Source organism: Danio rerio, chromosome 1 (genome assembly GCF_052040795.2).
Source record: "Danio rerio strain M-AB ecotype USA chromosome 1, GRCz13ab, whole genome shotgun sequence".
In the NCBI taxonomy this organism is placed as follows: Eukaryota; Metazoa; Chordata; class Actinopteri; order Cypriniformes; family Danionidae; genus Danio; species Danio rerio.
In genome coordinates, this window is record NC_141021.1 from 41,034,819 (window position 1) to 41,060,800 (window position 25,982).

General features: G+C 35.2%; 1 protein-coding gene and 1 long non-coding RNA gene across 4 annotated transcripts in view; one reads left to right on the forward strand and one right to left on the reverse strand.

Moving 5' to 3' along the window:
• Positions 1-25,982, reverse strand: part of gpm6ab (glycoprotein M6Ab) — a 107,585-nt gene that overhangs the window by 62,550 nt on the left and 19,053 nt on the right.
• LOC147846952 (uncharacterized) lies at positions 6,527-8,213 on the forward strand. The gene is made up of 6 exons (XR_015476736.1): positions 6,527-6,635; positions 6,772-6,859; positions 7,576-7,659; positions 7,780-7,834; positions 7,934-8,012; positions 8,087-8,213. It is a non-coding gene; the product is annotated as an uncharacterized LOC147846952 (long non-coding RNA).

Consider the following 25,982-nt stretch of genomic DNA (forward strand, 5'->3'; position numbering starts at 1 on the left):
AATATTATGTATGACTCCAATGAGCTTGCAGGACTGCTTCTGTACATCTCTAAAATGACTCAAATAACTGAAATAATAAAGTCATCTGGAATGGCAAATAAAGCGTTCTTGCAGGACTCCCAGAGTTCATCAATATTCTTTGGATTCATTGTCAATGCCTTCTCCTTCATCTTACCCCAGATATGCTCAATAATGTTCATGTCTGGTGAATTGGCTGGCCAATCCTGAAGCAGGATTGGACTGAAGTATGAGGAGGAGCACTGTTTTGCTGAAGAATTTGCCCTCTCCTGTGGTTTGTAATAGGCAGCACAAATTTCTTGATATCTCAGGCTGTTGATGTTACCACCCACTCTGCAGATCTCTTGCATGCCCCCATACTGATTGTAACCCCAAACCATGATTTTTCCTTCACCAAACTTGACTGATTTCTGTGGGAATCTTGGGCAGGTTACAATAGGTCTTTTGCAGTATTTGTGATGATTGGGATGCAGTTCAACGGATGATTTATAGAAAAAATCTACCTTCTGCCATGTTTCCCAATGATCAACTAGAAGTCAAATTATTATTTTTTGCTCTTAACAACTTGGATCAACAACAAGACTTTTGTCAGGTAGTGTATTCGACTATTCTGAACATAATGATATCGTTAATGATATCTTTCCACAGACAGCAAGTGCTTTAGGATTATATTGGAATAAATCATTTTTCTAACCAGAACAAATATTACTCACATTTGATAAAACTTTCACTCAAGCATGTTTTTGAGAGCATTACTTGCAGAGTAAAAGTTGAACAGTAAATTACTTGTTCACAGTTCATTTAAAACATTATTTCTACTTTACTTCATTATCTGCCTTTTGATTGGCATTGGGATAGTTTGTTTTTTCTACAATATATATAGCTATATAAATATGATTTTAATAGATAACTCTATTATGGTTAAATTTTATAGTTCATTTCGATTGGAATGTTTTTGTTTGAGAGTAGATCTGCATAAAATATACAAAATAAAATAAACAAATTAATCCACAGATGAAAACAACGGAACAAAGATAAAAAAAAAAAAATACACAGGGCTTTATGGTTTTCGGTAGAGTTGGGTAAAGAAATTTAATTGACAAATCTAAAACAACACTAGTTTTCTTTAGTAAAACATAAACACAACAAATATTTCTTAAAGGGCACCTATTTCGAAGCTGTTTGGACAGAACTGTGTTTATAGTGTCTAGACATGGGACGATAACTGGTTTCAAGGTTTATCGAGGCTTGGAAGAGTCAAGATATTTAAAAAAAATGTTTTGTTATACAGTTTCTAAAGCATTTATGTAGAGGGCTTTTAAGTGTTTCTTTTTATGTGTTGTAAGGAAATCTGTGTTTTTAAAGCTAATGAAGATAGTAGAAGTCAATGGTTTATTTTAACTATGCAGCCTGACATGTTTGCTGTTCGAAAATATTAGAAATGTTTCCTAAAATGTAATATATTGTGTTAAATGGGGAAAAAAGTTGTTGGCTTTTACTAAGCCATTAAAAAGAAGTTATTTTACAGCAGTAAACACGACACTGTGGTACTGTGAAACCACAATATTTTTATCCAAGGTTATAATACCGTCAAAAACTTTTACCGGCCCATGCCCAAGTGTGTCCACAGTCAAATTTGAGTGATAGAAACTCCATATGTCTCTTTTTTTTAAATTTCCTGACATTAAAATAGGATCCAAATCCTTGCAATTCTGAGGTCCATGCACCACAGTGTGATGGACAGTAGGAGTGCTTTAGGATTGCATATTAGCATGTCTTCATAGTAACACATATAATCATATCCACAAGACAGGACTTGTGCAACATTGTGTGTGACTCATCACTGCAGAAAGCCTTGAATTAACTCCACAACAAGTACATCAAATAACCATTGGGAAAGTTCTTACTGTAGTATGGGAGATCTGCATCATTCTTGTCTGTCACTGTACTGTTTATCTATGTGAGACACAGCAGGTAAAGTTCTACACCTATCAGAGCGATCTCTATGGCTCTGACATGTATGTGGGAATGGTGGGCGGGGAGAACTAGCTTATTTGCATTAAAAGTACAGGCAACAACAAGAGGTAAAATAGGTGCCCTTTAAAGTATCAATCTTTATGATGTCTTAAGACAAAAATACCGTATTTTAATTGACTTGAAATTTTACAGTCACGGGCCTTAAAAGCAGATGCAAATAAAAACTGATCTAAATGAAAATCTGATTAAAAATAAAGTTAAACTTTGCAATGACTCCACAACTCATGTGTTTTGAATCTGTGGTTTCTTGTTCATTATTATCCCAACTTGGCATTGCAGATCCTGCGATTTGACTGAGATTTGCACATTGCAATATCAATGCTGAAACAATATATTGTGCAGCCCTAGCAGAAATTATTTAAAAGTAAATCAAATTAAATATCTAAATTTTGATAATTTATTTAAGGCACATTTTTAAGAAATTGGAACAGTTCAAAGTAAACAGATGATGCTACGGCAGAGTGAAAAAGCATTGCTAGGCCAGTCATTAACATGCACTGTGGTACATGTTGCCAGCTGGCTTGAGTTTTAAGGAGATTAGCTGGAATGCCTTGTTATCTCAAAATTATTTCTCCAAACTGCAGTCAAAGCTGGATATCAAATAGGTGTGCAGAGTGGATTTCTCTGTAGGTAATTGGGCTTTCCTTCTCTGTCAAAGCTCAATAAAGGGATTCAATTGCAACACATGTCTGCAAAGACAACAGTTCATTTGATGTCAGTAATCTCTGATCAAAATCAGGGCTAAGAAATGTGCAAAGATTAGGTTTATTTGACCAAAAGGGCATTCAATGTCATGCTCTAGTTAAGATGTACAGTAGCAATCACAGATAATGCTTTACATCCTCAATTAGTACATTGATTATATCTGACTGTAAACTAGAGATTGACTTACTACTAGGGATGTAACAATTTACTTAACTCACAATTGAATGAAATTTGTAATACTGATTTCATAATATGATTTTTTGTTTTATAAAAATGAGTTACTAGTTGTGATGAGTTAGAAAAGTTAGAAATAAACAAGTGCCCTTTTATTATTTATCAAATGCTGCACATTTCTTTTGTAAAATAAAACTACATTTTGTCAAATAATAAAAGTAAATTGCAATTTTATAACAAATTCTAAGTAAAAAAAAAAGCTTTAATTTAGGTTAAGATTTAACAATTAAACTATGGTTGTTTGATTTTAAATAAACATCAGCATGTCCACAATTTCTGAACAAAAAGAAATCCTTAGGCCTTTTAACACACAAAAAACCTGAGAACAAATTTGAAAGAAAGAAAGAAAGAAAGAAAGAAGGAAATAAACTGGTTTTAAACCTAAAACTTCAGGACTCTTTTTGCAACAAATGCAGCAGCAACTTTTGAAACTACAGCTTCACACATCAGAATTTTGCTTTATAATACCTGCTGCTGAACAGCATCTCTGCAGCATGAGGCTCGCTGTAGATGTAGTTTGTTGTTTAAAAGCTCTTCTATCTCATGAAGTGCCTCTCCATCTTAGACAGTAATTGGGTTCATGGTCAATTCCATGACCAAGACCTTGCTGATTTGAATCAATACAAAAGTGAGCAACCACCTAGACGCTTTGGGGTTTTCAAGCTTTTATTTTTTGACAGCCTTGGAAAACTTAAAGGGGACCTATTATGTGAAAACCACTTTAATAAGGTGTTTCAACAAAATGGGTGGCTGTAGTAGAATCCTTAGGCCTATTAACACACAAAAAACCTGAGAACAAATTTGCTTAACGTTCAAACACTGTAAAGAAAGAAAGAAACAAAGAAAGAAAGAAAGAAAGAAAGAAAGAAAGAAAGAAAGAAAGAAAGAAAGAACAAAACTGATTTTAAACTAAAGACTTAAAGGGGAGCTATTATGCGAAAATCACTTTTTAAGGTGTTCAAAAAAATGGGTGGCTGTAGTAGAATCCTTAGGCCTATTAACACAAAAAAACTAAGAACAAAATTGCTTAACGTTCAAACTCTGTAAAAAAAGGAAGGAAGAAAGGAAAGAAGAAAGAAAAAAAGAAAGAAAGAAAGAAACGAACGAAAGAACGAACAAAGAAAGAAAGAAAGAAAGAAAGAAAGAAAGAAAAACAAACAAAAAAACAAAGAAAAAAAACAAATGAACAAAGAAAGAAGAAACCAATTTTAAACCCAAAACTTAAAAGGGACCTATTATGCGAAAAATCACTTTAATAAGATTTTTCAATAAAATGGGTGGCTGTAGTGTGTTAAAATAACCAGCCTGTAATGGTAAAAAAAAAAAAATATTACAATTTTTAAAAAGAACAGATTTTTGAGATTTTTCCATTGTCATCATTAGTGACAACCTCTACTCTCCCTTTGAACACTTTTCGCATTTAACAGTCATCGGCATCTTAAATCTTTGACATTTTTTAATATTTAGAATTTTTTTTAACGCATCTACATTTTTATGTATTTATGTACATATTATATCATCTTTAAATCAAATTAGAAAAAACGTGTAACTGCTGGTACGAGATGCTTGTAATGCAGTGTAATGGGCAGGACAGTAAATTTGACGTTGTTCTCTCTTCTGGCTGCCGTTATGAGTCTCACACATTTTTCCTTTTTCTGAAAGTCTTAATGACACCATCATTCTATTTGAGCAAATATAATTGTAAAAAATTGTTATATTTGTTGTACTTTCCCATTTACTGCACTCTAAATTTACCCAACTAGGATGATGTCCGCTGATGAGAAACCCATAAATGTGAAAAGGGAACATTAGCATAGACAATAGCCACCACCACCAACCTACTGTAGCTGCTCAGAAAGTAGCGGTTACATTTAAAGTAAAAGTACCACAAAAAATGAAATGTCCTACTATGTTAAATAATTTACGCTGGTCTACTTCACAGATGAGAGTCAGTTCAACACTTAAGTGGTGCAAAGGTTGATTATGAAAGAGGGATCAATACTAATGCTTTGTATGTGAACATCAGCTTAAACGAAGTACATCCCATCCTATTTTTGTTTTCAAAATCACATTTTTGAAAGAGCTTCATAATGCTCTGCTAAAGCTACAATTGTGAGATTGTCCTATTTTTATATTTTTATAGTAACCTGGATCCTCTGAAATGGAGGCTGAGAACACCTGCTCATTTGCATTTAAAGCGACAAACAAACAAAAAATCCATGTTTTGGCCCACAGGATGTACCTTAAAAGTGTCAATAACTACAAGCTATAAAAATGACCTGCTGGGTATTTTGACTTGAGCTGAAACTTTGCATACACACTCTGGGGACAGCAGAGATGTATTATATTTCTTGTAAAAAGGGGCATAATAAACACCCATTTATTCAGTTAATTTTTATAGTTGTGTGGCTTTCTAATTTTGCTTCCAACCAGACACTATAAGTTGTCACGGTCACCAGCAATCCAGCCCATGCAGATCACTGGTATTTACACGGATTGCTTACAAACAACAAATCCACTATTTCATGGAATATATATTCCTGCCTCTGACCATTTGCCTGTCTATTGACTACGATTCTGGATTGCCTATATAACAGATAAGATGTTTGCCCTTGTGTTGACAAGTGCTTACCTGACCATTCTAATAACCCTGCCTTTGGATCCGCACTCTTGTTGTCAGCGTAACTACATAAGTAGACTGCGTAGTTGTGCATTAGGTATCAGAAGTAAATAATGTAAATGAATCAAATCAAAATATCTTATCAACATTTATTCATTCATTCATTCATTTTCTTGTCGGCTTAGTCCCTTTATTAATCCTGGGTCGCCACAGCGGAATGAACCACCAACTTATCCAGCACGTTTTTACGCAGCGGATGCCCTTTCAGCCTCAACCTACACTCTCAGAAAAAAAGGTACAATGAGGGTACAATTTTGTTCCTAGAGGGAACAAAATATAAAATTGTACCTTTAAAGGTCCCATATTGGTCCTTAGGGTACAATTTTGTACCCAAATGGGCTATAAAGGTACAAATGTCCAGATTTAGGTTTGAAAGGTACATTTTTGTACCTTTTATAGCACATTTGGATACAAAATTGTACCGTAAAGGACCAATTTGGCACCTTTAAAGGTACAATTATATATTTTGTTTCCCTATAGGAACAAAATTGTACCCTCAGCTCATGATAAGATCAACACACTATGTAACACTAATTTAAATGTATTAATACTAAACATTAATACTAAAATACATAATTTAAAAATATAATAAATAAATAAATTGATTGAATTAAATATTTTAATAATTAATTTTTTTTCATGTATTTAAATTACATTTTTTCTCAAAAATGTTAATAATTTAATTTATAATTAAATGTAATTTTAATCATTAAAAACGTAAATACTGGTCTTTGCTTACTGTTAAAGTCGCTATAGTATATATGGGATGTAGAATAAGAACCATGCAGAGGGACAGCATCTTCATACAGGTGGTGATGTTGCTGTCTCTTTAAGAATTTGGCTTGTTGAGACGTTATAGTAGTGTTTGTTACTGAGGCGGTCGGTCGAGTATGCTGGCTGTTTACACAGAACTTCGCACGCTTTTCAAAGAAAAGTCTATTTTGGAGTCCACACTTTTCAGGTAAGAATGTATTAAAGATATATTTTCAGTCTCATTTTTACATGTGAAGCCGTGTTCTGTTGATTTTGTCTGACTCTCTGGTCTCGGCTTTCCCCCGCTTTGTGCTCCGGGCTGGCTGGTGTACGTTGGCCTGCAGGATAGAGTTTGCTAAGATGTCTGCAGCTTATTAAAGAAGTTAATACAATGTGATATCGAAGTCACCGAGGGACATAACGTTATAGAAGGTAAGTACTATATGCTGTTAGTTTTCTCGGTGTAAAAGTTCCCTTTATCGCCTATGTTACGTATTCGCGCCTTATATGTTACGTAACTGCTTTATTAATAAGTGTTGCCACGGCGGAATATAATCGCAACCCAGATAGCAAAATACACTTGGGCCAGTTGCGGCTAGATTCTCGCCTGCCCGAGTCCGTCTGCTGTATCGTTACTCGGGCCAGATGCGGCGGCAGAAGCGAGCCGACGCTGCCGTAACCGTGCACCGGAATCTGGCCGTGAGTAATGTGCGGTGTGGCCTGGAGCTCGCGCGACTGAAGTCTTCATATACCTTGATATAAAACCTTTTGTTATTAATACTGGAATTTGTAATTATCGATAATGTTTTATATTTTGAGGCCATTTTCTAGCCACGTTTGACCGGGGAAATATAATTTTAGACGGTTATATACACCGCCATTTGTGAAGAAAAATCACAATTTTGTCACCGGCAAAGCGACTGATTATGTAAACGTGGCTAGTTACAAACGTGGCGTACATATCTTCGTTTCAGTGTCTAAGTTACATTAATGTTGAGGAGTGTCCACAAACTCTCATGTCCAGAATTGTTGGTGCTTTACTATCGTTTAACGTTATACTTATATATAAATAAAATACTATAAATAAATAGTTATTGCTTTATCTTATTGCTTTCCTGAAGTTTATGAAGTTTCCAATTGTATTTCAGGACAAGATTGAACAACATAATGCAGCCTAACAGCATCAGAGCAATGAAGGCATGTCATATGAAAGCATGGCTCAGTTACAAGATGTAAGTATGTCTCATTATCTATACCATGGTTTTAATGGCTTACATACAATTTTAAATTTGTAGGTTTTTACTTACAAACAACAATAAATGTACACCCACGTGTTTAAAATTATTTTCTAGGTTTTCATCGAAAGATGAGAGATCAACTTAAGAATGCTAAGGACCTGACTCTAAGGTACTCTTTCTAAACTTTCTCCACTTGATTAATATTATTAAATTCTAGCTTTGTATGGATTCCTTCATATTTGTTTGTATGCCACATCTTATGTTCCAGGAATTGATTTTACAGCAGCACTTCTCATGTTGCCATGTTGCTTGTTAAGCGAGACACTTCAACATTTCGTTGTGCTCCGGTGCGTATGTTGTTTTCTGTTTAGTATATGCTGTGATAAATGCATTTTATAATGCTTGATATTCTTTATATTAGGATGACGCAGTGGGTAGTGCTGTCACCTTACAGCAAGAAGGTCGCTGGTTTGAGCCTCGGCTGGGTCAGTTGGCATTTGTGTGAGGAGTTTGCATATTCTTCTAGTGTTCGTGAGGGTGTCCTCCAAGTGCTCCGGTTTCCCCACAAGTCCAAAGACATGCGCTATAGCTAAATTTGGTAAGCTTATTTGTCTGTAGTGTATAAATGTGTGTGTGAATAAGTGTGTCTGGATGTTTCGTAATACTGGGTTGCAGCTGGAAGGGCATCTGCTGCATAAAACATATGCTGGATAAGTTGGTGGTTCATTCCACTGTGGCGACCCCAGATTAATAAAGGGACTAAGCCAAAAAGAAATTGAATGAATGAATGAAATTTATATTAGTCTTTTAATCTGTGATACTTTTTTTTTAAAATCAGTGAATATTAATTATTTTACTTTCTATGCATGTTGATTTTCTCTTCATCAGTGATAGAGTGACTGATATTAATGTAATTATTGCTTTGTCATTTACAGTGAACCATCTTCACCACATCCAACAGTTCAAGTACAGGAGGACACCACCGACTGGACAACTGTGTTAACAAGACAAGTCACGGCAGTCTTCAGAGTTGATGGGATTGCGATTGGCCGGGCTAATGATGTGGACGAATATACATTTTTGACATATCCATCTTATTAGAAGATCACCTTGATGTTTCTGCAGTGGAATGTTTTGAATGAACGGTGGACGGTGACAAGCCTCGATCTACTCCAGTTACAAGAGTGATCAACCTTGTTTTTTGTTTCTCTACATGCTCTTGGGATAATCACAATCAAGTTAATCCAGCACACTGCTATCATTCATGCATAAAGCACATTTTTAAATAACTTGTGCTCCTGATGACTATCAAAGAACATTTTCCAGATATGAGTGCTTTACATGTCATGTTTATCAAAACTATAAACACATATTGTGTTACAACAAATTACAGCTCCACTTGAGGATGATGAGGAGTAATCTACTGGTGTTGAGGAAGAGGCTACTGATGTATTTGGTTTTCTGCACTGTTGAAGCAATTTATAGAGAAACATTGCCTTCATTCAGAAATACAGAGAAATTTTGATGACAAATTATTTAATATGACTGAGTATTCTGACTCAAGACAAATACTTTGGACTTTATAAAGTGAAGTACTTGATGTAGCCTGTGTAATGTGTTTATAAATCTCAAACAGTATTCTTGTGGTCTTTGTATTAAGGGTAGATTATATACTGTACAGTGAGTGAACAATTTTTATTTGTTTTCTAAATTGTTCTTTTTACTGTTTTACATGTTTGCTTTATATTTACTGTGTAATTTTATTTCTTGACACATTCAGTTGTGAGTTGTAATGAAATATTTCTACATTAATAAATAAAAATGGACATCTGCGAACCAAAATATTTTATTTATTTATTTGTGCATGCAGTCACCAAAGGATCAAAATGCCTGGGTCAGTACCCTGAAAATGCTATATAATATAAAAAGGTACATTTTTGTACCTTTGGTGGGGGTACAAAATTGTCCCTTAAAGGGTACAAATGTAGAAGGTACAATTTTGTACCTTTAAATAGAGGTACAAATTTGTACCCTTAAGGGTACCACCCCAGTGACGGGCCATTTGTACCCTAAAAGGTACAATTTTGTACCTTTTTTTCTGAGAGTGTATCTGTGAAAACATTCACACAAACACACACACACTCATACACTACGAACAATTCAGCCTGTCCAATTCACCTGTACCGCATGTCTTTGGACTGTGGGGGAAACCAGAGCACCCGGAGGAAACCCACGCGAGAACATGCAAACTCCACACAGAAACACCAACTGAGCCGAGGTTCAAACCAGCAACCTTCTTGCTTTGAGGCAACAGCACTACCTACTGCACCACCACCTACCTACTTCGCTATTCTTATCAACATACATATTACATTTCTATGTAGCAATCTATTGATTCTTGCTCATATCATTCTTAAAAAATATTTGATTGTTAACAGACTGTCAATACTAAACTCAAATATTTAACATACAGTTGAAGTCAGAATTATTAGCCCCCCTAAATATTTCCCAAATGATGTTTAACAGAGCAAGGACATTTTCACAGGATGTCTGATCATATTTTTTCTTCTGGAGAAAGTCTTGTTTTATTTCGGCAAGAATAAATGCAGTTAAAAAAAATTAAAAACCATTTTAAGGTCAAAATCACTTGCCCCTTTAACCTGTATATTTTTTCGATAGTCTACAGAACAAACCAACTTGCTTAATTACCCTAACCTGCCTAGTTAATCTAATTAACCTAGTTAAGCCTTTAAATGCCACTTTAAGCTGTATAGAAGTGTCTTGAAAAATATCTAGTCAAATATTATTTGCTGTCATCTAGACATGGTTAAAATAAATCAGTTATTAGAAATGAGTTATTAAAACTATTATGTTCAGAAATGTGTTGGAAAAAAATCTTCTCTCCGTTAAACAGAAAATGGGGAAAAAAAAATAAACAACGGGGCTAATAATTCAAGGGCGAGAGGTAATAATTCTGACTTCAACTATATATTATATACGTATATTTTTTCACTGTTTTAATGCTATTTATAATAAAATTACAAATATAGTATGGCCTACTTTGTACTACCATTTCTACAAAACAGCTCTTTTTTTTCAAACATCGTCACAACAGAGTTGATTAAAATTCAGTGTAAATGCATTTCAGACCACATCTTTATCTGATTGCTCACAGAGTGAGGATAAATTGTTAACCCCCATAGGGTCTTGCTGCCAGGAACAACATCCAATCAGAATGCCTCGAGCAGTGAGGAAGTGACAGAACTGGGCCTGCACATTTATTATAAAGAGCAAGGAGCAAGGAATAGTCACTATGTGAAATTCAAGATAGTGTGGATTAAATGGACTAAAATTACCAGGTGTTTTGTGAGGGTAAAATTAAATAAAAATAAATTAAATAAAATTTAAATTAGAAAGAAAGAAAGAAGAAAGAAAGAAAGAAAGAAAGAAAGAAAGAAAGAAAGAAAGAAAGAAAGAAAGAAAGAAAGAAAGAAAGAAAGAAAGAAGCCGATTGTAAACCTAAGACTTCAAGACTAAATTAAATTAAATTATTCTTTCATTTATTCTTTTTCTTTTCGGCTTAGTTCCTTTATTAATCTGGGGTCGCCACAGCGGAATGAACCGCCAACTTATCCAGCACGCTTTTACACAGTGGATGCCCTTCCAGCCGCAACCCATCTCTGGCAAACATCCACACACATTCACACACACACACACACACACACACACACACACACACACACACACACACACACACACACACACACACACACACACTCACACACACACACACACACACACACACAAACACACAAACACACAAACACACTCACAGACTACGAAAAATTTAGCCTAACCAATTCACCTGTACCACATGTCTTTAGACTTTGGGGTAAACCGGAGCACCCGGAGGAAACCCACGCAAACGCAGGGAGAACATGCAAAATCCACACAGAAACGCCAACTGAGCCAAGGCTCGAACCAGCAACCCAACGACCTTCTTGTTGTGAGGAGACAGCACTACCTACTGCGCCACTGTGTTGCTTAAATTAAATTAAATTAAATTAAATTAAATTAAATTAAATTAAATTAAATTAAATTAAATTAAATTAAATTAAATTAAATTTAATTTAATTTAATTTAATTTAATTTAAATGTTTATTTTCTCTAACATTTTATATTTGTCTAGCAAACAGAATTACTGCTTTACCTACTGTATGTGTAATTTGGTGCATGTCACTGAGAATGAATGATGAACCATTTAAGTTTAGGTCATTTTTTACTACAATATGCCCACTAGAAAAGAAATCATTAAAATTATATATACTTTTCACTTGTATTAATATCATGCCTAATCCTCTCCAATAAGAAGGAACTGCTAACTTAAACCACACAAACCAATTCATTAATCTCACTACACACTGGACAAGATAGCCTGCAATTACTCTCATTTGGCAACACAAATCAAATTTGACCATACTTCAATCAATTAGCCCAGTGTGAATGATAATCTTTAATGACATATTTCTGCTGATTGATTTCAGTTTGAGGGAAAGCTAGATGAGAAAACGAAAGAATGGGAGGGGATCACATTGCACATTAATCTGTTTTATATGCTAAAAAGACACAGTTAATCACTTTCAGAAAAAAATAATAATAATAATGCAGGCTGCAGTGCGTACAAAATAACTCAAAAATATTTTACAATTACCTTCATATTTTAAAAATGTATACACATTCTGGTGAAATTATTACATTTCACAGAATAGCCTGAAATATTTCTTGAAGGTGCTCAAACCTGTTTGAGTTTCTTTCTTCTGTCGAACAGAAAAAAACAGCTATTATCTTCTATTGTATTCTTTGTTCTTCCTATGGAAGTCAATGGCTGCTTCTTTCTAACATTCTTCACAATATTCCTTTGTGTTTAACAGAAAAAAATGTACATTTCTTAAAGTTTAGAACTGATGGAGTGTGAGAAAATAGTAGGACTATCAAATTAGTATTTGTTAATTGTACTGACATCATTTATCACATATGCACTTTGTCGCGGTAGCTACTAGTGAAGGAGGCAAGCATGAGTAATTAAAACGCTCAATGGTGAGGAATGTTTTATTTTTGGGTGAGCTATCCCTTTAAAGCAGGATTAAGGGCTCATTCATACCTTACATCTTTCCCCCTCACTCTATGAAATACCTTAAATACATGTCTCGTTTCAGAAGGCAGAGGTCAACTGGCTTTACATAAATGTCAGTTCTCTACTAAACTGTATGCTGGGAGGAGTCATAAAAACTGCATGTATGTAGTGATGTTGATTCTGTTCCCAACACAATCGCCTACAGGAAAGGACTAAATTGATTTTTAAAGCTACAATAAATGTGTCGATCATTCATGCTCACTGCCATCTATTGATTTTCCCCAGGATGAGCTCTTAGATACACCGGTAATTATTTCACATTATCCCAATCCCCTTTAGCGCACATAATTTAGAAATATTTATTCACTATGAACCGAATTATTCTTTGGAATTGTTGAATGAAAATTAAGGTGATATTTTAACCGAATTTGACAATTATGCCATTATTTACTCTCCCTTTACTGGTTCCAAACCTGTTTGAGTTTTTTTCTTCTGTTGAATGCAAAAGATGAGATGTAAATAAACTGGTAGCAGTTGACTTCTATTGTTTTTTAAGCATACAATTGATTTCAATAGCAGTTCCAAACATTTTAAAAATTTAAAAACAAATTTTAAAAATCATCTTTTTGATCAACAGAAAAAAGAAACAAGCATTAAACCACTTGATGGTGAATAAAGGATGAGTATATTTTCCATATTCCCGCAGATTCTATATTTGAAAAAGGGGTAAATTCTAAGTGACTCTAAAGATGGTTAATTCTCCTTGAATTCCCTACAATTGAGGACAATGGCATCACTGACGTGCCAGTGGTGTCATATAGTCACATGAACTGAAAGAAGCCCATTCTATTGATGACCTATTTCAACACACCACACATAAATCGCTTAAGCTCTGCACTTGCTTTTAAACGAGTTCTCCGGAGGACTGTGTTCACCACATGGCATTCCCATTACGCTGCATTCCAGAGGCAAATGGGTACTCTCCCACCACACACACACACACACATGCGTCACACTTAATGATTTACCAGACACTTTTATCTAAAGTGATGTGCAAAATGAAGGTACATTACAGATAGGTAGAGTTGGTTAAAAGTTAACATTTTAAATTTGAGTTCGTAAATGTTTTTTACGCTCAAAATATTACTTTAGAGGCTTGTTCAAACAACTTGCATAAAATAGTTGAAACAATTATTACGCTTCTTTGGGAGACAACCTAATTGTTTTATGTTCAATCCACTTAAATTAGTAAAAACAATTAAGTTAACTTAATTGATTTGTGTAGGGACAACATGACGTATTTGTGTGGAATCCACGCGCGCCACATTCACCTGCACACGAGAGAGTGACAGCGGTAAAAACTAAAGCTGAATCAAAACTTTTTAAAGCGCTGAATCAATATCAGAGTTACTTTTGCATGCTGGAGGAAGGATGATGTAACCAGGGGAAGTGACACTGACAACAAGGTGCGGATCCAAATGCATGTTTATTGGCGAGGTCAGATAAACAATGGTCGACACAGGGGCAAACAGTATACGGGCAATCCAGAGTCAAAGTCAAATACAGATTGGTCAGAAGGCAGGCAGCAAACAGAATTAAACAAACAAACAAGGCGAGGATCAAAATACAGCAAAGCAAGACAAAGAAAACGCATTGTAATGTCACTTTAACAGATAACAACAACTGTGTGTTTGAGAGGTGTGTATATATAGTTTGTGTAATCAGTCCAAAAGCTGCTTCAGCTGTGAGTTTCTAATCAATGGTGACTTGGAGCAGGTGATTGTGTGTGTTGCATGACTGAGATCTGTAGTCCATAAACCGGCAGATTTGTAGTTCATGTGAAAATGAGTGTTTACCAGCGATCTCTAGTAGTTAGATCGCTGGTCATCGTGACAGATGACACCATGGCTGAGGTAGACAGGTACTGTTATGTTTTAAAAGTATTTTGGTAACACAAAGCTTATGTAGATTTTGCTGTTACAAATGGGTTATATGCATGGAAGTGTTGTTTAGCCACTGAAATCTTCCAAGGGAAAGATTGATGTGACTATTTTCAGTCTCATAAAGGACCTTTTACAGCATTGATAATGCAGATTTTTATTTAGTTGAACAACAAAACAGAAGTAAAGAAAGCTATTCCACAAAGCCTGCTTTACTGAGGTGAAATTGGTTATACATTCACATCACATTGGTTCATTTTTGAACAATGACAATCTGTGACGCACTCCTTATGTTATCTACCATGCTACTTTGAATATTGGCTCTGAAATAGCAAGCAAGTATGGCTTAGTAATAAGTGTAATTCCTGCACACTACCAGCCTAGCACTAAGCAGTTGCATTAATGTTGAGACAAAGCACGTGATATAGTGAGACCAGCCATCCTTGCATGCAGGAAATATTGCACATTATAACAAGTTTTGCTTGCTAGACAACTGAAAACGTGCTATAATAGTTTTTTTTTTTTTTTTTCAAAAATTGTAGTAGGAGGATTTGGAGGAGATATGTTTCAAAGATATTATGCTAATGTAATGTAATGAAATTTAATGTAATGTGTATTTATATAGCGCATTTATTGTGTATGGCCATACACCCAAAGCGCTTCACAATCATGAAGGGGTCTCTCCACACCACCATCAGTGTGCAGCATCCACTTGGATGATGCGACGGCAGCCACAGGACAACGGCGCCAGTGCGCTCACCACACACCAGCTATTGGTGGAGTGGAGAGACAGTGATAGATGTCGGTGAAAGGGGATGATTGGGAGGCCATGATCTTATGGGCCAATAGAGGGACTTTGGCCAGGACACCTTGCTCTTTCACGAGAAGTGCCATGGGATTTTTAATGACCACAGAGAGCCAGGACCTTGGTTTAACGTCTCATCCGAAAGACAGTGCTCACTGACAGTGTAGTGTCCCCTTCACTTTTACTGGGGCATTAGGACTCACATAGACCTCAGGTTGCTGACCTCTGCTGGCCTCACTAACATCACTTCCAACAGCAACCTGGTGTTCCCTAGCGGTCTCCCATCCAGGTACTGACCAGGCTCTGCCCTGCTTAGCTTCAGTGAGTAACCGGTCTTGGGCTGCAGGGTGACATGGCTGTGGATGACATTTAGGCACATCCTCTACTGCACCTTTAAGGACACAATCAGCATAGCAATATAGAAATATAATTCTTAAAATTCATAAGAACTTTAGAGCTTTAACCAAACCAATCATGGAGCTCTTACTTTTATATTGCTAATTCAGCTGTAATGACTGCAATAATAATTCCACTACTAAAGGCTCAGACTATCTATGTCTGTCTTGATAGTAATAAAGCCAAATGAGGTTCGTGACTTTGACAGAATGTTAATTAGAGTTCAGTGTGAGTTTTAAAACTATTTCTACAGTATGTGGGTAAGAACATGCAATATGTTGTATAAAATGCCTTTTAAGTTGATATTCCTAATTGATATGTACCAAATCTCTGCCTGCTTTTTAAGCATTTTAAGCATATTACATTCTCAGGATATGTAAATTTCCAAATGGTTACAGTATATACAATTGGTGGGTATTTAACATTGGCATGACTAAAAGAGAACCAGTGAATATGCAAGATATTAAACATTTTTGTTTGTTTGTTTGTTTGTTTTATAAATCATGATCATACTTACACTCTGTGTATAATCTGTGGTAGAACTGTTGCATTATGATTTAGTAATTGTCTGGGCGTAGTCATCAGTCATACTCTAGTTTATTTTTCAACAGAATTAAATGTTGTTTTTTTTAATAGCATTGACTACTGACTAGCAAGCCAATGGCAGTAAAAATCACAGAGACGCACTTAATGTGTCCCAGTGATATTGCCTATGACAGTTTGCGAAACTCTAGATAAGTCTACAGTTAGAAAAATGGAAAGTAAATGAAGTCTTGAGTAATTATGATTGAGATTTTGACCTTAGGCATGAGGGAACCAGACTGTCACCTGAGCTATGAATAATGCATTTACTATTTTAGCAAACTGTAAGAATCACCTAAAAGTATATTCCACTAAGCTCCTCACAATGACCTGAATACTGAATGGACAGAGAAATGTGTGTGTTTGAATAAAGTGAACATTTACACATAATAATCATAATATGCATATAACTGGGGGAGGAGGGGGGATCTTCAAATCAAATCAAATCACTTTTATTGTCACATCATCAGCAGCACGTGTGCTATGATGATTGAAAAGCTTAGGTGCTGGCTCCAGACAGTACAAAATTCAGACAGTGCAAATACAACGACAGTGCAAAATACAACAGCATACTCCCAAAAAATAAAAATTAATAAAAACGTGTGTGCTTATACTTACTACATAAAGAGGAGGCCAGGTGAAGTGGTTACAGTAAGTGCAGTACCAAAATTGCCTTATTTCTTATGAAATGCACTACATGTAACCACTCTCACAAACAGTATATTGGAAAAATAAAGAGACTATTTGAATAATCTCAGTTAATCTTGATATATTTTGATCATTGACATCACCTATTTATTACCTGCAGGTTAAGTAAGTTTATATACTGTCTAATAACTGTAAAAGCTATTAGTTACTAGTTAATTAAAGTAATTAGTAACTTATAAAGCTATTGTAATTAAAAACCTTATCATTTCTGAATGTGATTGTATTGCAATAATGTGCACCTTTTGTAGACTGCTATACAAGTAAACTTGAATTGAATTGAATATACCGGTATGTGTTTGAGTCAAATGTTCATATTTGTTTTATTTTGTAATGTCCTAACATTTCTTCCACAAAACAAAGTTTCTCAAATGCACTCAAATGCATAACTCCAGAGAAACTGAGAATTTACAAATGTTCTATTAATTTCCTCTGTTACTTTAACTATGTGATTATAATGCTTTTAATGATCACATTTGCTGATAACTGTAAAACTCAAAAGATTGTAATTCTATTTTGGTTAAATTGTAATTTGCTAAATTAAGTGCTTATATGGTCTCTGGTAGCAAACACTTTCTAGTGTAGTTATTGATGACTTTATTACTGCTTTAGGGACAAATAATGATGTTATAAACTGTACATCATTGGTACGTACATGTGCTTATGGTATTATATGTTCATCTTAGATAGAGTGACAGTGTTAGGGAACAGACAGTTTTATTTCAGTCTTTTTTTATTGGCTTTTTGTATGACAATAAAAATTAAATATTGAGATGTAAACAGTAATATATTGTCCTTTGTTAATCACATTCTCTAATCTCTCATTCATTAACTCAATTAACAAAACAAATAAATAAAAAACAAGTAAATAAAGATATAAATAACAAATTAGGTTCATTAAATACATGGATGACACCAGAGAATAACTGGATATCGATAAGAAAAACATTTAATTGAATTTAAAAACAATTTAAATAAAAAATAATAGTAATAATAATAATACTTATAAAATAATAATTAAACAAAGGGATTAAGCCGAAAAAAAAGAAAATGAATGAATGAATGAATGATACAAACTTTTAATAAAATTGTAAATGTTACAGGTTGGCAGCACCAGGTGTAATAGGCAGGCCTTTGCTGTAGTCGAAGAAAGGAATCCCAAGTCTTATAAAAGGAATGTAGTGAGCCGGAGAGTAAGCATCTTAGCTTTTCAAGTCTGATCCAATAAAAATGTCCTGTATCCACTAGTCATGTGTAGGGAGGACGTGTTTCCACTTTAGAAACCCAAAAATGACTAGTGTACCAGATGAAGAAGACTCAAAAGCCAATGAATTAAAAAATTAAAAAAGGTTTACTGAAGATTTAAAGTCATACCACCTATCCTCCTATCCTATTCAGAGTTTTTAGGGGGGTTGGGGGGGGGGGGGGGGGGTTGTCATGGTGCAGGGCGGCTGTTCAGACTGACACAGACACAAGGAGTCATGGCGTTAATTTTAATGACAGCAGCAAAAAACAACACTTATTTGAACTGTGCAACTCTTCAAGCAGTAGCTTTTGTCACTGCAGTGTTTCTTGGGCTTAATTACTTACTGAATAAAGTATACTTTTAAACTTGACCTTTATCTAAGTATACTTCTTTTTCCTAAGGGTGTATTTACTGACTTACCAAGAAGTCTTGTACAGCCAGGGGCTGGGCCAGTATTGCTGCTCTGACACCCAAGTTGTGTCAAAGCTGGGGATGCTCCAATCAGGATTTTTGCAGCTGATATTGAGTACCGATTTTCATGGTGATTCGCTGATATAGTACTGATTCTAATGCTTCAAGCTTTATAATGCATTGAGCACATTTTCCCCTAAGTCAGGGGTCGGCAACCCGCGGCTCTAGAGCCGCATGCGGCTCTTTAGCGCTGCCCTAGTGGCTCCCTGGAACTTTTTCAAAAAATGTTTGAAAATGGAAAAAGATGAGGGAGGAAAATATATTTTTTGTTTTAATATGGTTTCTATAGGAGGACAAACAATCTTAACGTTTTCCAATGCTGTAAAAGTGTGTAGAATATTTAATTTCAACATTTCTGTCAACGAAGATTTGCGTCATAGCCTGCGACACACGTTTCTATCAGCAGGGCGGGATGCCAGGCAGGTAGCTGTTGTAAACAAACCGGCGGCTGTTTGGTGCGCCATGGAGCGCAAGCTGTCTTTGCCAAAGATGTACAGCGGGGCACGCTTTCTCATTTTCCCTCCCTGAGAGAATTCTAAGAAGCCCATCCCGATCACTCACTCAACGGTAATTATTTACAAGGTGCGATCGTTGATATGCAAACCCCTAACCTCAACCGTCATTGGGGGAAAAGCAAATCGTACTAAATTGTACGAATTAGATCGTACGAATTCATACGAATTAGCCACTAAATGAAAAAGTTACGAATTGCCGTGAGATTGTGTTGGTTGAGCACATTCCCAGGAATGACTCGAGCTGATCTTGAAATGGAAATGGCAGGCTGCGTTTTATTGCACTGTTTGTTGCCCAGATAAGGGGCACGTTGTGCACGTTAATTTTGATGTTGTTTTTTGGAATCCTCAAAATAAAAAAAAAACATAGAAAAATCTGATTTCTTTATTGCATTTCTTTAATTTCATCAAAGCAAAACATAATGCAATAATATTGTAATGAAGTTAAACTTGATCATTAAACATAATTCATTAATATTATAATGAAGTTAAACTTGATAATTAAGCATAATGCATTAATATTGTAATGAAGTTAAACTTGATAATTAAACATAATGCATTAATATTGTAATGAAGTTAAACTTGATAATTAAACATAATGCATTAATATTGTAATGAAGTTAAACTTGATAATTAAACATAATGCATTAATATTGTAATGAAGTTAAACTTGATCATTAAACATAATGCATTAATATTGTAATGAAGTTAAACTTGATAATTAAACATAATGCATTAATATTGTAATGAAGTTAAACTTGATCATTAAACAATTCATTAATATTGTAATGAAGTTAAACTTGAACATTAAACATAATGCATTAATATTGTAATGAAGTTAAACTTGATCATTAAACAATTTATTAATATTGTAATGAAGTTAAACTTGAACATTAAACATAATTCATTAATATACTGTAATTAAGTTAAACTTGAGACGGCATTGTACAACAGAGTAGTCACGTGGCGCGTCATTCTCTACAGGATGCACTGCAGGGAAATGAACATTTAACCATGAAGGCTCAGTATGTATTTGTAGCCAGCGAAGTCATTTTTATAGTAGGCTAATATAGCTAATATAAATACATACAGTATGTGTTGCCATCATTATAAGGCTTATATAAGGCTTTTAATTTTTTGCGGCTCCAGACATATTTGTTTTTGTTTTTTTTGGTCCAATATGGCTCTTTCAACATTTTGGGTTGCCGACCCCTGCCCTAAGTATAAACCTAAAGAAAAGATCTTGCCTTACCTTAGAGAATAAATGAAGGATGCTGCATATAATACCTTAAGCACATCTATTACAACCATCTTATAATCAGGTATGACCGTGTCATGGCCAGAAGCAGCTTTACAGAAAATAATTCATTCATTCATTTTACTCTGGCTTAGTCCCTTATTCATCAGGGGTCGCCACAGCGGAATGAACTGCCACAGAAAATAATATCACACAAATATAAAAAATGTTAGGAAAAATTACAATGCATATAGGACACACAACAAATGATGAAAGAGGAATTCACAAGACTCACATGGCATTTATGGGACATATATGTTTCTGGCATATATGTGGACTCAAATGTTTCTGGCATATATGTAGACATATATGTTTCTAGCATATCTGTGGAAAAATATGTTTCTGGCATATATGTGGACATATGTTTTCTGGCAAATATGGGACATATACGTTTCTGTCATATATGTAGACATATGTTTGTGGCATATATACAGACTTATGTTTTTCTGGCATATATGGGACATATGTTTCTGGCATATTTGTGGACATATATTTTTCTGGCATTTATGTGGACATATATGTTTATGGCATATATTTGGACATGTTTTTTTTTCTGGCAAATATGGGACATGTTTCTGGCATGTATGGGACATATAGGTTTCTGACATATATGTGGACGTATAGGTTTCTGTCATATATGTGGACAAATATGTTTCTGCCAAAAATGTGCACATTTATGTTTCTGGCATACATGGGACATATATGATTCTGGCTTAAATGGGGCATGTGTTATACATGAAGGTGACATATATATTTTTGGTATATATGTGGACATATATGTTTCTGCCATATTTGTGGACATTTGTGTTTCTGGCACATATGTGGACATATATGCTTCTGGCATATATGAGGACATATTTTTCTGGCATATATGTGGACACATGTTTCTGGCATAAATGTGGACATATATGTTTCTGGCATATATGTGGACACATATGTTTCTAGCATTTATGTGGACATATGTGTTTTGGCATTTATGTGACATATATGTTTCCAGTTTTACTCTAAAGAAAATATACAATCTAGGTACTTAAACACAAATTCAACTGTCAATAATCATATTACAAAAAGGATTTTTGCCAATAAATTCCACAAACGCTTTGATTTTCAATTTCTTAAGCTCAGTGGAATCATTATTATCTCACAAACAGACTGAGTGAACTAAGATCAACTACACCATTCACGAATGTATTGTCATACGTAGAGTACCACCATCCAATGATGTAATCCATGAAAGTACAAAGCTCCAGTCTTCTCTTCTTCTCCATAGTGAGTCCACTATAGGGAATAACGAATGTGTGAATAAATAGAAAAATCTCAAATGCAACTCTTGATCCCAGCGTGTCACGTAATCAGCTGGCTTTGAACGCTATAAACTAGCCTTAGTGTATATAACTTGCTGATCGCTTGCTCCAGTTTTAGCTTGTAACCATGGCAACAGACTGCTTCACAAGTCTGCACTTCTAGATAGAGAGAGAAAGGGGAGGAAACACATGCTAAACAAGCTCTGATCTGATTCCACCTTACAACCTTATAACACTGCTATTGCAGTTGAAAAAAGAGGCAGAATTCAATAAACAGCCCAACTGATGATATGATCGAGCCCTGGCGCCACACACCGTCTCAGCTTTGCATTTAAATTTCCCTAAACTGTCACATAAGACAGCACAAATTAATTCTATAATGAATAGGCAGGCTTAGTGCAAAGCCATCCTCGGATTTCACACCACTGCATGACATTTATACGTATAATGCACATATCCGGGATAAATTAATGGTGAATAGATAGTCACTGAATGATTTTGGTTCGGAGTACCCCTTATTACACATCATGTGCAAACTAAATGCAACATTTTGATGTTCACTGTCTGGTTTACAAGCTATGTTTCACAGCTATAGACAAGCAAGAATCAATGAGAAGTAAGATCTGTAATTTCCAATAGGGCTTCACAATATAGTGAAAAACTATCATCATTGTATATGGAATATCTGTACGGCAGAGATGCAATAAAGTGTCAAATGTGTGTGTGTTGGATGAAAAGGTTGTTGTCCAAATTTCACCAAACAATTGTGGCCTTAATATCTTTATACAGTAAATGACTCCCTAGTAGATGCTAACATGCAATTGGCTAGACTGGCAATTGGCTAGAGTGGACCTAGTGAGCAAAGGGGGTGAAAATAAATACTAGGGATGCACCAAAACTGAAAATTCTGTATAAACTAGGCCAGGGATGCCCAAACTCTTTTTGTTGGAGAGCCATTGTCCTGCAGATTTTAGTTTGCCTAAACACACCTGCACAGATGTTTCTAGAAAGCCTAGGAGCTTGATAAGATAGCCCAGGTGTTTCTGATTAGGGTTGGAACTAAACTTTGAAGGACACCAGCCCGCCAGGACCGAGTTTTGGCACCAGGCCAAATCTGAAATCAAAAATACTTTGTAATAATTATTTATTTAATGAAATAATATAAAGTTCTGTATATAATATATATATATATATATATATATATATATATATATATATATATATATATATATATATATATATATATATATATATATATATATATATATTTATATATATAAAAAATGTTGTGGTGTTATACTATAATATATAGTATAATATACTGTTCTGGTGTTTCTCTAAACATTTTCTCCATAACTGACTATCTCATCTCAGTTCAAAAGTGTACTTTTTAAACTCTCTCTCTTTCTGGGAAGAGTAAAACCTTTATGTTCTGTCTCTTTCCGCAATATCAAGAACATGGATACTGTGACTTCTATAAGAACTCGCAAGAGTCACAACATATCTTACAACAACACTACTCCCTGGTTTACTTCTGAACTGCGACATAAAAGCTTTAGGGCATCGCCTGGAAAGACTGGAAAAAATCTGGTCTTGAAGACCATAAGCAGATGTATTATGACCATCTTGCCACTTGCAAGACTGCAATACAAAGAGCAAAATCAACTTACTACTCGAGTCTTATTAACACTGGATACTCGAACTCTAGGACCCTGTTTTGTACTGCTGGTAAACTGTTGAGGTCACATGACTCTCTTTCACTTAATCAAACTCAGTGTGTTCCTTACTCCAACTCTCTCTGTGCCAAGATTGATCAAATTAATCAAGGATTGCTTACATCTGTTTTATCTTCTTGTGATAATCATTATGACCATATTCCCATTAATTGGTCAGTATAAGCACTTTTTCTAATTTTGAACTGCCCACGGTTGATTTTATTCCTAAGGAGATCATGAAATCTAAGACTTCCACCTGTTCACTTGATCCCCTGTTCTAGTAAAGTCCTGTATTAATTCACTCTCATCCTTCATAACATCTATTGTCTGTTCTTCACTATCTACTGCTACCGTTCCTTCATCTTTAAAAATAACTGCTATTGCTCCTATACTTAAAAAGACTAGTGCTGATCCCAATTATCTAAACAATTTTAGGCCAATTGCCAACCTTCACTTTGTTTCCAAAATACTGGAAAGAACAGTAGCAGCTTGACTTAAACTACTGCATACTAACAACATCTATGAGCACTTTCAGTCTGGATTCTTCCCCAAACACAGCACAGAAACAGCCCTCACTAAGGTTGCTAAGGATCTTCTCTTAGCTGTTGATTCTGGTTGTTTGTCTATACTTATTCTCTAAGATATCACCGCTGCTTTCGATACCATATTCAATATTACTGGATCGACTGGCCTCAATTGAAATCACTGATAATGCCCTCTGCTGGTTTACATCTTACTCAAGTGACAGAAAACAGTTTGTCCAGGTAAAGAACAGTCGCTCTGATGGTCTCAGTCACTCATGGTGTTCCTCAGGGATCTGTATTGGGTCCTCTTTTATTTATTATTTACATTTTACCTTTAGGTCATATATTTCATTCTTACGGCATAAATTTTCATTTTGATGCTGATGATTCGCAAGTTTATATGTCTACTAAGAATGCCCCCCACCCCCCAGATCTTACTAAATGTCTGCGAGACATTAATATGTGGATGGCCAGAAACTTTTTAAAGTTAAATGCCAGTAAAACTAAAGCCCCTCTGGTTGGATCTAAAACTGTTCTTTCCAAAGCTGAATCCTTTACTCTATATCTATCTATAATTTTACAGTAAATTTTCACACTCATGCTAAAAGTCTTGGGGTTATACTAGATGGTATGCTTTTGTTTATTTCACATATTAGTAATATTTCACAATCTGCCTTTTTTCACTTGCAAGACTTCGGCCTTCACTATCCTAACAAAGTACTGAAGTGCCTGCACGTACTGGTTACATCAAGGATTGATTATTGCATTTCCCTCCTATCTGGTATCCCTCTTAACCAACTTCACAGATTACAGCTAATCCAGAACTCAGCAGGGTAGTCACCCACTCGCGTGCTTCTGAACACATATCCCCAATTCTCTTTCAATCGCATTTGCTTCCTGTTCTTTATCACATACAATATAAAATTCTTCTATTAACTTACAAAGCTCTTCACAACCTGGCACCCAATTACCCTGCTGATCTTCTTCACTGGTACACTCTTCAGTGCTCACTGAGATCTTATGCGGGGCTGAACTGTTATCAATTCCAAATTTTAAGACAAAATCATTTGGTGGCAGGGCTTTTAGCTGCACAGCACCACAGTTATGGAATTCCCTGCCATTAGATATTCGTCCGATGGATCTCCAATTTGAAATCCCAGGTTAAAACCTTTCTATTCAGGATTGCTTTTAATAATTTTTTGGTTTAATATTATGTTTATTATTCTTTTGTCTTGATTTTTTTTTTAAATGTGCCTGTGACATATTGTAAGGTGTCCTTGAGTGCTTTGAAAGGCGCCTACGAATAAAAGGTATTAATATTATTATTAACATTATTAGGTAATTTTGTAAGAGTTTTTATATTTAACTTAATTACTTAAATTACAATGATAAAAAAAAAAAATACAAGCCAATAAAATAATGTGCACACATTTGCACAGTAGCTCTATTGTTAGCTGTAGGAACAATTATACTTCATAGAAATGTCCTCTCTGTGCATTATTTGAGTGGACTTTGCTTTTCTGGTGAGCATGTGCAGTACATGCTCCACAGAGCAGAATATTGAGCTACTTTGAAGTCTGACAGCAGTGTGTGTGTGTGTGTGTGTGTGTGTGTGTGTGTGTGTGTGTGTGTGTGTGTGTGTGTGTGTGTGTGTGTGTGTGTGCGTGCGTGTGTGCGTGTGCAAGC